The 14400-nt window shown below is 34.9% G+C and overlaps 1 pseudogene across 1 annotated transcript; it reads right to left on the bottom strand.

Moving 5' to 3' along the window:
* Positions 1-3665: 3665 nt before the first annotated feature.
* Positions 3666-5365, bottom strand: LOC104725000 (berberine bridge enzyme-like 27 pseudogene; annotated as a pseudogene). Its single transcript, XR_015571069.1, has one exon. The product of XR_015571069.1 is annotated as a berberine bridge enzyme-like 27 pseudogene (transcript).
* Between the last annotated feature and the right edge of the window lie 9035 nt (positions 5366-14400).

Below are 14400 nucleotides of genomic sequence, written 5' to 3'. Positions count from 1 at the left end.
TGGGGTTTCAGAGATTAGATATTTGTCCTACTGTTGTGAACTCCATCCTTTTGGAGGACTTGAACGGGTCTGCGTATCCGCGTAATGTTCGTGTTTAATTTTTTGCTTTAATAATATGGGAGACTTTGTCTCCCCTCTCTTACCAAAAAAAAAACTATATAATTTTAATAAGTTGGTTACAAATAGGTTATAGATTAAGTTTTATATTATTTGTATAGTCTGGATTTATTGTTTCCAAAATTTTTAAAGAGAATATTCTAAAGAATCATTTGATATCATCTAACTTACCATATTAATTTCCTTTATTAAATTATTCAACAAAGAAAATCATTTGATATCTAACTTAACATATTAATTTGTTAATTATTATTATACTTCATCTCTCATTTTTAATATATGAGTCTATTTTGTAAAAAAAATAAATTACATTTATTTATTATAATTAATAAATAGTTTTATTTTTGGATATACCATAAGTTGAATTTTTTAAAACAAATATAAATGATTCAATCTATAAAATATTCAAATTTTATTAATATTATTATTTAAAAATAATATCTATTGAATTAAAAAATTTAGTGAGTAACGGGTCAAAATTTGAATATTTAAATTCAATTTCATACTTTTTGTTGAATTTTATAATTTTATATAATAGAATAAACTTTAAATAATTTATTTTGAAATATTTTTAAAATATTGAAACTTGATATTAAAGTTAGAAACTATAAACACTCTAACTTGGTTTGTTATAGCAATTTCAATAATATGTCACTATAATATGAAAGAATTTCAAAAAACCAAGTATATTAAAACAAAAAGTATAACAATATTAAATTACTCATAATATAATAACTCGCTTTTTAAAAACAAAATTCACAAAATTATGTCCTATAATGATATTCAAGTCATGAGGTATAATATACATTGTTGAAATAACTTCACGTACATAAACTAATACAACATATTAAAATTTTACTTTAAAATAGAAAATATACAAAATTTTGTATAAAATAAAATTTAACTGGTGCTATAGCACGTGTACTTATCTAGAATCATTAACAATATAAAACATACAAAATAAGTGTCTTTTTCAAGTCATCATATTTAGCATATTATTTTATTGCATCATATTTTATCCAAAAAACTTTTAAAAATAATTACATACATTATATTTTATAAAAAAATTACAATGTAAATAAAATGAATTTCAACCCAAGCACGGGTCTTAATCTAGTGACTTAATATAATTTGGATGATTTTGTTATTCATTTAACTGTTACAATGTTTTTTTTTAATCTAGACGTCTAATTTATCACATGGTAGTTATGCTTTACAATTCCAAGTTTATTATTTAATTTTATTAGATAGTTATATGATATATTTAGACGATTACAGTACACAATAAATACTATTAAAGCCGTTCACTATGTGGTAGATTAGATATCTACTAACACAAAAATGTGGATGAAAATAAAATATAAAAAGACTGTTAAATGGCAGATTGACAATGTTGACTATTATTAGTATTACTATACTTTTTAAAACTTTAATATTTTCTATTGTCATTTGTCAAATTTACTATTTGTCATTTACCTAACTAAATTTTGTTTTTGTCATTTAACCAACTCACTATTATATTCATGTGTTTTGAGTCAAATTCATGTGTAAATATGAAAAATAGGCCATAGATTTCCCCATTTCTTTCAGGTCAATGAAGACGAGTGAGATTAGCCAACTTATTCAATGTGACGAGAGCCATTGTCTCAAGTGACGCAACGTGACGGACATTTTCTCCTCTCATGGGCCTCAAAAAACGTTGCACTTGTGTTTGTAGAAAACTGAAAGTATACGTTTACTAGTAGGGGTAGCAAAATATTCATGTTATCCGTGTTTTGAGCTGTTTTTTAGTTTACATATAATTCAATAATTTCCCGAAAATCTAAAAACTTCAACGTTTGTATTAAAATTCAACTATTATATTATAAAAATCAAAATTTTAATATCTGATTTGCTCTAGATTTATAAATATGTATATTAATATTTATATAAATATGCATAAAACATGTATGAATTAATAGTGTTTACAATTGTGTTAACATTGTTGAAAACCGTAACCACGATAGATGATAAATTGGAAAATAGTAAATTTTTTATCAACTATAAAATAGTATGAGTACTTTTAGTAATGAAAAAATTGTATTTTTTAGTAAATATTAAATAAATCACGTTTTTTAGGATTTTTTTTTCTTTTTTTAAACTTAATTTAAAGACTTTTAAAATTATACAAGTTGGAAAAAATTAAGCAAATTTTTTTTGAGAAGGTTTGACAATTTTCAGTTTAATTGATTCTCTAAAATATACAGCTTATTATTATTATAATAAAGTAGATCGAATATCCCGATAGTGATAAAGATGCTAGTTGTACTTAAAGCCGAGAACTCTACAGTTTAGTTAGCAACCCCAATTACTTACTACAGAAGTATGGATATCTAAGCACACTAGAAAATATACCGGTTAAGACATTTGATATCATAAGAAAAAAGGACTGAATAAAACATCAAGATGTTCATTCTGCTCTCATCCTCTAAGTTTAAGAAGGTTTTTTTTTTTTTCATTCTTCTGTTTGTGTTGCATGGTTGGTAAAAATCCCATATACCGACACGATCTTGTACTCCTAGATTGACTTTTGGGGTTAGGTCGACGTTTATGGTCCTACCTAGGTACAAACTCCAAACCCACCAAGGCACCAAATTTGTCAATTTGTTTTTATTTTGGTGGAAAATGTGTGGACTGGTGGTCCACATAACCAGACATGATATAAAAAAACAAATCCGTTACACAGGTGCCGATATTTATATCGATCAGTCCATTGCAAACGTTTTCAACTAATTTTGTGTAGATTATAAATCATGCTCAAAGATCAGATAAAGACATTATTTGAAGAGAGGAAATAATATTAGAATTGGTGATTGACACAATTATAAATACTTTTGAAATATCAGGTGGGGCATTTTACTTTTTTTTTTGGTTAGCACTCAGCACATTTTATTGATAGGAATGTGTGTCTGTGTGGGACATGTCAATTATTTCCATTGATGTCACTCTATGGTTTTTATAAGTATTCAAATTATTAGGTGGTAATCGGATTTTTGGATGTTGCTTATCGTCTAGAACGTTTAAAGACTTTAGACGTTAATCATACACAATTGCTACAAGTATTATTATTCGTCGTGTTCGAATTTTGATGTTTTGAAACCTGTCATTTTGAGCCATCAGGTGAGACACAGACACACCGATTGAGCATTCATATTTTATAGAAATGTATAGCAAGTTCTCTTGTTTTTCCCTCTCTGCCATAGTGTCATGACTTGAACCCATAAGATAGAGCTAATCAGCTAAGCCCTTAAGCCAAATGTGCTACAAGTCACAAGATCAGCTTAGAGCAAATTAATCAATTGAAAATATCTATTTTTATTTTAATGGTGGAGTATGGGACAATACATGTCACTCATTTCCAATTATTTCACTTTTTGTACTTTATGTATATACCCACTCAAAATTTGACATCCCAGTTTGAATATTTAGACCAAACCGGTTTACAAAACGTCGGTTTAATTTTGGTTCAGTTGGTTTAATTCAATTATTAAAGGAAACAAGTTTGAAAATTTTAAGTAAAAGATTTCATAATTGGAATGCTTTGTTCATCACAGAAGAAATCCATTGGATCAACGTTAGTTTTAACTCTCACCAATCTATCGAAATTGTTTTTAAAATACTTAACACCCCAAATCTTTGCTTCCTCGTACTTTGTCTTCATACTCATCTCAAGATACGTTCCCAAATCAATGTCTCTAAAATTAACATAAGCTCTTCTTGGAGATTTTGAAACATAAGGAGTCATAAATTTGTGTACGTTCTCTACCCACCTGAAGTATTTTTTTGTATCAGTCTTGTTCTTATCTTCTCCTTCACTCCAATAAGCCAAATATTGAATCTCATAAATATTCCCTTTTCGATGTGGGAATGGTATTTTAGATTCCGCAATTTCACTCATTTTCCCACCAAATGGAGTGAGTATAATCTTAGCACGCTGAGCCTCTCGTGCGCAGAACCGTCTCCAGAGATACTGAATTGCGGATTTAGGTATCGGTTTTTGAATAAAATCGTCTTTCCCTTTGAAAGATCTCGAGGTTCGTTTTCGTTTCGCAAGACTATCCATCGATTCTTCTTTGATAAAATAGAGAACAGACTCAATCCAACTCATTTCTCTACAATGTTCACCCTCAAGACCTAATTCCGGAAACTTCTTCTTCATTAACACTAACAGATCGCTTACCGGACCGAGATAAAGTCCCGGGAACGAAGCGTAGACCTTAGTTTCCTTCTGTAACATAGCTCTTATGAACAGATCATTAGGAACCTTATCCGCGATATACTGCCACCTGTTAAAGACCGAGACAGCCTCTTCTTCTGATGTTTTATTGACAAGAAAGACAGTTACTACCGTTGGAACATCTACCAATATAATCTTCCATGATATGATAATGCAAAAGCTCGACCCCCCGCCTCCACGGATAGCCCAAAAAAGATCCTCACCCATGCCTTGTCGGTCAAGAAAGCTTCCGTTGGCGTCGACAATATGTGCGTCGATTATATTATCCGCAGACAAACCATATTTTCTCATCAACGTTCCATACCCTCCACCTCCGAATTGCCCTCCAACGCCAACTGTTGGGTAAAGACCGGCCGGAAAGGCTAAAGATTTGCTCAACTTCCCAATCTCGTAGTACAATTCCCCTACTGTTGCTCCGGATTGGACCCAACCGGTCCGGTTATCAATATTTAATGTTATAGACCGGAGATATCTCAAATCAATGACAACGAACGGTCTGCTTTTGGCGATGTAAGAGAAGCCTTCGTAGTCATGACCACCGCTCCTAGTCCTGACGTGGATACCGTGAGACCGTGCGCATCTAACCGTGGATTGCACATGGGTGACTTGAACCGGAGTAATGATTGAGACCGGTTTAGGTGTTTCAAGAACAGAGAATCTTGGATTTTGTATGGAAGAATTCAAGATTGAGTAAAAAGAAGGGTCTTTGGTTGTGTGTATGATTCTTGAATCAACGGTGTAGTTGTTTATATTGTAAGAGAGACACTTGAGAAAGTCTTCGTGGTTAGTCCACTGGGCTGAAATCGAAGGAACATGAGAAAGAAAAAGATTTAACAGGAGAAAATTTGCAATGAGAGAATGAAAAGTTCTCAAAAACTCCATTTTTGATGCATAGATAGAAATCGAATCATAGAAACGGTGACGAGAAAAGCATAATGTTCCTTTTGAAGAACTTTATTTTGTATTTATATATCAAGTGGCTATGAGTTAAGATTATTTTTTATAATATCAAAATAAGCTAAACAAGTGGTAATGTAAACTATTGTTGAAGAAAACGATTGATTGGGTGTGATTTCTGAAGAAAATAAAATTACTTCAAAACTTTTAAAAAACATTGTGGAAAATGTGGTTTGAGGCCAATTCTAAATTTCTAATTTTATTCTTTAAAAGGGAAATAAGAATCTAATATATTTAATTGGTAATAATGAGACAAAAAAGTTTATAAATGAAATTTGGAATGTGTTCATAGATTCTGAAAGTAAGAAAACTTTAATTGATACAACGAATATATATAGTCAAAAGTTAAAATAAGAGAACTTTTAAGAGAAAAAAAATTTGAATCTATATGAGGTACAAGATCAGTAGAATAAATCATAAAAATGCAACAATGATACGTAACATATAAGTTGAGAGTAATACACATTATTATTTATTGAAAATATAAGTTTTTATACACGAGTAGAACTGCGATACTACACCATAATTAAAAAAACATATGTTTACCAATTCTACGATATAAGGTAGACTTCATTGATAATAAAAAAAGGTAGACCTCAGTTATAAATACATAGTTGTAGTACTAGTTGAGGCTCATATGTCCAACTAGTGATACGAAAAGGGTCTTTGTCAGGCAAGAGGTAGTGCGGATGTTAGCTGATGAAGAGGAGTTTCTAAACAAACCATGAGGACAAGAATAATTTCTATTTATTGTTCAAAGCATTCAGACAAATTCTCATTTTCATGATGCTACACAAAAAAACAATTGCAGTGCAAGGATTTGCACATGACATACTTCATTGGACATCATAAAGAAATATTTATTGTTACGGGCCAAAGAGAAAATTAGAATAACGTTGATAAAATATAAAAGGAATTTGTATTATTTATATCAATATCCCTATCATCGTTTCTAAAAGCATTCTCAAAATCCAAATTATTGTTTCATCCACCACCTGCATAATCTAGCTTCGCCATTTCCGCCGTTAGCTGTTGATGTTCAAATGTTGTCCAATCAATTAATTATTTTCTCAAAGCAAACGATCGAAGTTTCTCTTTATTAACGAGTTTGTGACTTAGCCAAATACAATATTAAAGAAAGGCTTGTAGACGAGCTACAAAAACTGGCCGAAGCCGAGCAAACATGCTACTTGCAAAGCCAGCTCTTACTCCTATGGCCACTACTCCAAAATTGTCGCGACACTCGGGCATTAAGCTTGCGGATCCAAGTGAGTATCAAAGTATTGTGGGCAGTTTTCAATATCTAGCTTTTACGAGACCAGATATTTCATATGCAGTCAATTGGTTATCTCAGTACATGCATTCACCAACTGATCAACATTGGCAAGCTGCGAAACGTGTTCTTCGGTATTTTCTTAAAACGGCATAATCCTCTCTCTTTACAAGTTTATTCTGATGCAGATTGGGCAGGGGATGTGGATAATTATGTCTCCACTAACGCATATGTGACCTGTCTTGGTCATAATCCTGTCTCCTGGTCCTCCAAAAAGCAGAAAGGAGTTGCGCGATCATCAACAGAGGTTGAATATCGGTCGGTTGCTAATACGGCTTCGGAACTACGATGGATCTGTTCTTTACTTGCGGAGCTTGGTCTCTCTTTACCATCAACGCCAACTGTCTACTGTGATAACGTTGGAGCTACTTATCTGTGTGCTAACCCTGTTTTCCACTCTAGGATGAAGCACATTGCCATTGATTACCATTTTATTCGGACTATGGTTCAAGATGGAGCTTTGTGGGTTGTCCACATTTCCACTCGTGATCAATTGGCCGACTTACTTACCAAACCTCTATCTCCTACTGCATTCAAGGACTTCACTTTCAAGTTATGAATCATTCTCTCCATTAGATCAATTACCTTCTATGAATATAGGATACGTATCTCTAGTTATGTTAATTAGTATATTGTATTTATTGCTGTACATTTACTCTAGTTCGATCATACTCTGTATAAATACAGGTCTTCATACTCAATAAAGATTATCCATTCATATATATATATATATATTACAATATTAACATCATTTCCATTTTCCTTGGCAACAACTATTTGTGTATTTAATGAAAAGTTGTGTGTATCTTGTAAATTTCCCTCTACTTGTATTACATTATACAGTGCTTAATATAACATGATTAACGTGGTATTAGTAGTTGTCACATACAGTAATTAATTAAAATGTCATTGTTTCATGATATAACGTTATATAATTACCTCCCGACTCTTAATGTTTCGGGAAAGTTCAACTTTTTTTGTTCTTTCATATGTATGAATACTTTTAGTTCTAAAATATAGCTTGTAATATCCGTGTTCCGAAATTATATTTTTGTTTGTGTTGAATAAATCAAAAGAGTGGATTTTAATTAATTTCGGTTAAATTATCGGTTTAATTAAATCCTGGTTTAATTTAATTAAACCAAAAATCTTTAATATCTCTCTAAAAGTCACGCTTTTCTCTTTTTGTGCTTTTGTCGACATTGTCATCAGAAAAAAAGAGAGAGAGAGCTTTGGTTCATTTGGTGTGAATGAGAAAGAGAAAGAGATCAACAAAGCTCTGTCTTAGAGAGAAAGAGAAGGAACATAATCGTCAGGGATTGGGAGAAGGAGGATCTGACTGCTCAAATCGTTTCGAAAAGAGATATAGACAGTTTCGTGGGGTGTTTCTTCTCAGTCGCAGATTGAGACCAGCGGGTGTTTCAGGATCGATTGCGGTTGCATCTAAGATATGATCGTGCTGAAATTTTGTGGGAAGCTTCTGGACGTCTAGAACTTGCTTTTCACCGGAGGGATTGGAAATTTAACGGAGCGAGATTGGTTGTTATTGGATATTGGAGAGCTTCTCTTTTGGCTATAGTTATTTTTGTAAATCACTTGTTAAGGTAATGTGTAGCGTGGAATCATGGCGATAGGGAGGAGGATGATCTAGGGTCTCGATTGTTGTGTTGGGTTTATTTTATTTTGTTGTTGGAACCATGTTAGAAGTATGCTAGGTTGCAAGTTTATATTGGTTATGATTGGTAATGTATTTTATCATATTGGAGTTGGTTTGGTTTGTCTTCCGCTGTGCAAGTTGAATTGTTGTTGGTTTATTGTTTGGGTTGTAATTAAATATTATGGAGTATTTAATTATATAATTATTATTACAAAAATCGGGTCGGGTTATTTCAGTTTGGTATCAGAGCCCTTCTAGGATGGTTAAGTGGGTGGTTTAAAGCGGTTTAGGGATTTAATTGGTGGAATTGATCTCTATGTGGGTTGATTCATGATGTTGTGTGATGGAATTGATTATGAGTAGTTAGTCAATTTTTTTTGTGGTATGGAGTCCTAGTATCATCCTCTTCGAGCCTTCAATGAGATTCCACGGTAAGATGTGTGCTTTGTGTGCGGTTTTGAATTGTGTGCTTAGCCTTCTGTTCTGGTTAGTGCAAATGTTAGAGGTGGTGCTGTTGCTGGTCGTGGACGTGGACGTGGTCGTGGCAGGGGTGGAGTTCCGACAATTAGTGAGTCTGTTGAGCAGAGTGTGACAGTTGAGGGTGTCGACGAGTCGCATGGCTTCCAGGAGGGGTCCATGAGTGTGGCAGGGGGTACTGAGAGGACCGTAGGCACTGATGGAGTCGGTGTGGGCGATGTCGGTGCTCGGGTGGCCGGGGATGCTAGGGTTCCGGGTGCGGGAGTCCCAGCAGGTGGAGCCCCTGGAGGAGGCGTTGACCAGGCGGGCTTGTTGACACAACTGTTGGAGCGGATATTGAGAGTGGTACCGGCTCAGGCTCAGGTAGTACCGCCAGTGGCAGTGGGGGTGCAGCAGCCAGTGGGGGTGCAGCAGCCAGTGGCTGCGGATCTAGGAGTTCATTCTCGTTATGTGAGTATGCTGAGGGAGATGAACTACATCGGTACTGAGCGGTTTTTGGGTGGTTGATAATAGGATTTTCACCCAGGGTATCAATTCCCTATGCAGTTGTAGTACAAAGGGTTATCAATCCAAATGGTTGTTATGCTAGCAGATAAGATATAATCAGAACAATGCAAGGCAAGCCAAGCAATAATAGGGGTTTTGTCTAACAACCTCAGGTGAACAAAAATAAGAAAACAAAAAGAACAAAAGTCAAGATCAACTCGAAGTACCACACGATGCAGGTGATTGAGTACCTGATCGGGTTGATGGTTGGGTTGATATAAAAACAGTAAACAATCAAAATGCGAAAGATCCTAAGGATGGGGTAATCGGTTCATAAGTATTCCTAATCAACCTAGAATGTTTTACAGGCCTCAAACAATCTATTCCCTAGACTATGAATCCTTAAACCTTGCTAAAACACTATCGTGATAGAAACAATCAACCTTATTCACTTCCCTACCCAACTCTCGTTGGAGAAACATGACTAAACAGACATTAAAATCCGATTCATTATTGTCAATAAACTCCTTACACATCTAATCTCTTAGGCTAAGTGAGTAAATCTCTAGCATTAGCTAATTCAGGCATTTCATCGAACACCTCTCGGACGGAAATGCCTAGAATCTAATCTCAACCTCTCGGTCTGAAACTAGCACTAAGAACACTAACCCAGAAGGGAATTTTCATAAAAATAATCAAGCTAAAACATCCTAACCGATTAAGATACATACTAGCCTATCCCATCCCTAGAAACTTTGATTCACTATTCAGATCTCATGGCAAAGAACATAAACCCAGATATAAATAAAAATTGCATAATCATAAAGATGAAAAGGAGATAAATGTTTAATTAAAAAAAAACAATAGCAAAATGTAAACAGAATTCAAGTTGAAAGAATAACAAAAACTGGAAAAGAAATGCTATGAAAAGTGTAGAAACGGCTCTCGCCTCTTGTCTGTCGAAAATAGGGTTAAGAGGGGGTATTTATAAGGAAACATGTTGATCTAGCCACGTCAGCAGGTATCCGACCATGCTACACGAGGTGGAACTCGAGCTCCACTTCGGGTGCATGATCGGATAGGCGATCGGGTGGTTCCTATATACGCTCACTAAAACAGGAATAACTCTTGAACCGCACATCCGATTGGCCTGAAATCACCACCACTGAAAGAGAACTTGATTTCCTATAATTTGGATGAAGAACTCAGAAGCAGAATCGCAAAGTAAAATCTTGAAGAACTCAGAAGCAGAATCGCAAAGTAAAATCTTCATTCAAGTCGATATTTGAAGGTCTCGTCATGAACTCGACCAAGTGCTATGTGGCAATGATCGAGTGGTATGGTCGGGTGCCTCCTTTTTCCTTCTTGATGCTTCAGATCCTTTTGTGTAAACCCTATAAATGTAACCAGATCATTCCTTGTGATAGCTGCAACTTGTCAACCCTTTTTTGTTCTTTTTAGGTTCTAAAGTACCTGTTTTCATCCAAAATGCACAAATGCAACAATGCAGCACCCTAAGTAGTAAGTAGCCTAAATGCAAATTCCTACGACTAACGACCTAAAAATGCTAAGGTTAGGGTATATATAATGCACAACATGGATGAAAAAAAGGTGTCTAAAACAGGTAAATATGAGAGTTATCACATCCCCAAACTTATCTCTTGCTAGTCCTCTAGCAAGGAAGTAAGAGGATGAGGTTTGAAAATGGGGACTCATAACCTCATAGTACTAAGCGAAAGATTCTTGCTTTAGTCCTTAAAGATAGTTTAATGGTACTAAAATCAATCAACATACTTACAAATATTTTTCTATGCTTATTACCATGTATTGATCTAGTTCATCCTCCAACTAACAGTAAAGACTTGCAATCCCAAAGAACATCTCTTTCACATTCATTAAAGTGTTTGGCGAATTCTTGCAAATGGAAAGTGAATCAAGCTCAATCAGTTTCAAGGATAAGGCTTTTTTGTGGTACGTTCCAAACAATATCTTTAGGTGGCTTACTCTCAAAAGAAAGAATGCTAGACAGTTGTGAAAACTATCTAAGATTGAGAACAATTGAGGCATACAAAGCTTAACTCTTGATGATCTACCCTTTTCTCATTCACTTTCTTTTTATCCAACACCCTAGAATGAAACCGCCTACAACCTTGATTTTAACTCCTTTTTTTTTTTCAATCCCTAAGGTTTTTAATTTTGAACAGCTAGCTCTTTTTTTCTTCTTCTTTCTTTTCTATACTCTTATATTTTTTTCCTTTATTTTTTTTCTATTTTTTTTTTCTTGGAGACTATAGCAAGACTTTCCTCTCTTTTTTTTTTACTTAGAATTAGAGCTAATTAAACTGAACCTTAGAGACTTTCTTCTTTAGTTTTTCTTTTATTCCTCAATCCACCCCCAAATAAACATGCTAGCCACCTATCATTCAAAACCGATTCTATTAGCTAGTCCAAATGATTCTAAACTTAGCTAAAACAAGAGCCAGCTCTTTGTCGTTCTCAATACTCTCAAGGTTTCACAACCTGTAGCACTATAAAGGCTGAAAATGCCTCACTCAACAAATCACAACAAGGCTTGAAAGAAAAAGGTTTGGGTTCAAGGGTAGGGAAATCAATTCGGGTTAAACGAAAAGATTGGCAAAAATGGAGTATTAACCCGAATTTTAGAGTTACCATGAGCGAGCATTCAAGTTCCATAAGCAAGATAATTGAAGTTCAGGTTTAGTCCAATAATATAGAGATGAAACAATGTTCAAGCAAGTTTCACACAAGTGGAAGAAGTTTTCAAAAGACACAAGGTTTTAAACAAAGATTTTTCATTTTTTTTCCAAAGATTGATCTAGCAACAATGAATTGTGATTAAGGGTTATAACTTCAATCCTAAGGTTGGACTTTAAACAAGGTGGTTTTTATCATTGTCCCCTAAAATTCATATGCAACAATCCTTATGAAGCGGTCTAGACTCAATCCTAATATGTAAATGAAACTACATGAACACTCTTATTTATTTATTTTTTTTCAAAATTGTTTTGGGTTTTTTATGCAAATAGATGCAGATTCAAGTGAATAAAACTAAATGAGAAAATAAGAAAATAAAAACCAATGTTAAATACATTCTAGGATCCTCCCCCAAACTTAAATTACACAGTCTCTGTGTAAATAAAAGTTGGAAAAAGAAACCAAGAATCACAAAATGAAAGAAAATAAATGCAATGTTATTTACAAATGTTTGGATGAATGTGGTACCTCATGGGTTGGTGAAGAAAGACGTCACAACAGCTTCCATGCTTCCCAATGTACACTCAGGCTTGTTCTCAGCTCCAGTGGTTGCTGGATTTGGCTCATCAGTGAGCTCGTTGATGTGTGCGGACCTGTTGCTCGGACCATCATCCGAGTCATGCATCGGGTAGGGCATCGAGTATCCCATCGGGTTTGGCATCGGATAGGCTCTAGCTCATTCAAATATCCCCTTAACACTTAATGTCTTTTATTCCTAGAATTCAAAGACACTAAAGAAAAGAAATCAAAACAACAAAAAACTTAAGCCATATTTAGAAGGATACCTTTGGGAGTTCCTCACAAGTACGCTTGTTTAAAGTCACTAAGCGTGACTTTTTACCCGTATCATGCTTTGGAAGGGTCATAGAGAGGAGATGAAGTCCACTCTGTTCCCTGAGATTTCATTTTTCTTCTTTTTTCAGGATCAATGCTAAAAGTGTAGTTCCTCCTTTGTATACTCAGTCTTTGCTTTGCTTTCTTTGAAGAAGAACCACTGACTTTCCCTTGAAGTTTCTTGATTTTCCCACTGATCTTCTTCACTGTAGTTGTCAACTCCCTCACAGAATCCTTGAGAATGTTAGTAGTTTGAAGTGCTGACAACCCATCAGATACGGGATTTCTTGACTCTAGCTGTTGAGGAAGCTTGGAGATTGAATCTGGGCATTCTGGGAGAGCTGGAGTGTGACCCGACCATGAACCCGACCATGGGGTCGAGTTATGGGGTTGTGTTCTCCTTGGAGCTTCCTCACATGCTGCGAAAATCTCTGCTTTTGGTCCATTTACACCCTCAAAGATTTCAGACTCAGTTTCATGATCTTTCTCTTTAATCCAGAAAGTCTGTCCATAAATAGTTGACTTCTTCTGCTCAAGCTCTTTAACTTGTGGCTTATCCTTCATTTCAGCATGTTCTAACAAATGTTCATGACTCAAGACCATCATTGCTGGCTTATCAATATAAGCCTTGTTCTTTTTCAACATTTGCTCTTTAAACCGGCTTGGAAATGGCAAAGGTGGCTGATAGGGAGGAGGAATGAACCAAACTGGATTTTCAGGATCTTGAGAAATGACTCGATCAAGCACTCGACTATGTGCTCGACCATGTGTATGGTCGAGTGGTGTCTCAAGCTCAGTTCTCTTCTCATTCTGCACTTCTGGTTGGAGAAAATCCTCCCCATCTTGGTTGTCACTGTCCACGGTAAGTTTTTTAGGTAGTTCTTTGAGAGATATAGCTTGGGCAGTGGCAAACTCTTTGAGATTGTTAATTGCAGTCTCATTGAATAGTCCTGAAGAAGGAGATGCACTCTTGCTCTCTAGGTGAAACATTCTGCAGGTTAAAGATTCAATCTTGATATTAAGGGCACCATATGTGCTTCTATCTTGTTATTTATCTCTGTGAGCTTTTTACTTGTTTCCATAGCTCTATTAGCTTGAACTTGTAGGATTTGCTGAAGCATACTCTTCATCTCCTGATCTTGAGCAGGAGCCTGCTTGGGTTGTTGTGGAGGATAGTTTGGGACCATAAACTGCTCATCTTCACAAACAACATGTACTTGCTTCTGTTTGGTTAGAAGTAGTTTATCCAGCTTCTCATTTAAGGCTTTTAGTTCTTTTCTATGCCTTTCCTCAGAATCAACACCATTCCTTAAGCTGGAATCATATTCCTCACTGTAATTTCTATTGCAGTGAGCAAGATTCTCTATTAATCCCCAACCTTCATCGACATCTCTATTCATGAAACTTCCGTTGGAGGCTGTGTCTAGAAGTATTTTGATACTGGGAATAACACCTCTATACAAAGTACTCAACAAAGATGCATTGTTG

Source organism: Camelina sativa, chromosome 11, assembly GCF_030686135.1.
Source record: "Camelina sativa cultivar CO46 ecotype springtype chromosome 11, ASM3068613v1".
NCBI classification, from domain to species: Eukaryota; Viridiplantae; Streptophyta; class Magnoliopsida; order Brassicales; family Brassicaceae; genus Camelina; species Camelina sativa.
The sequence above is the reverse complement of the archived record's forward strand: the minus strand, read 5'-3'. Positions and strand labels throughout refer to the sequence as shown.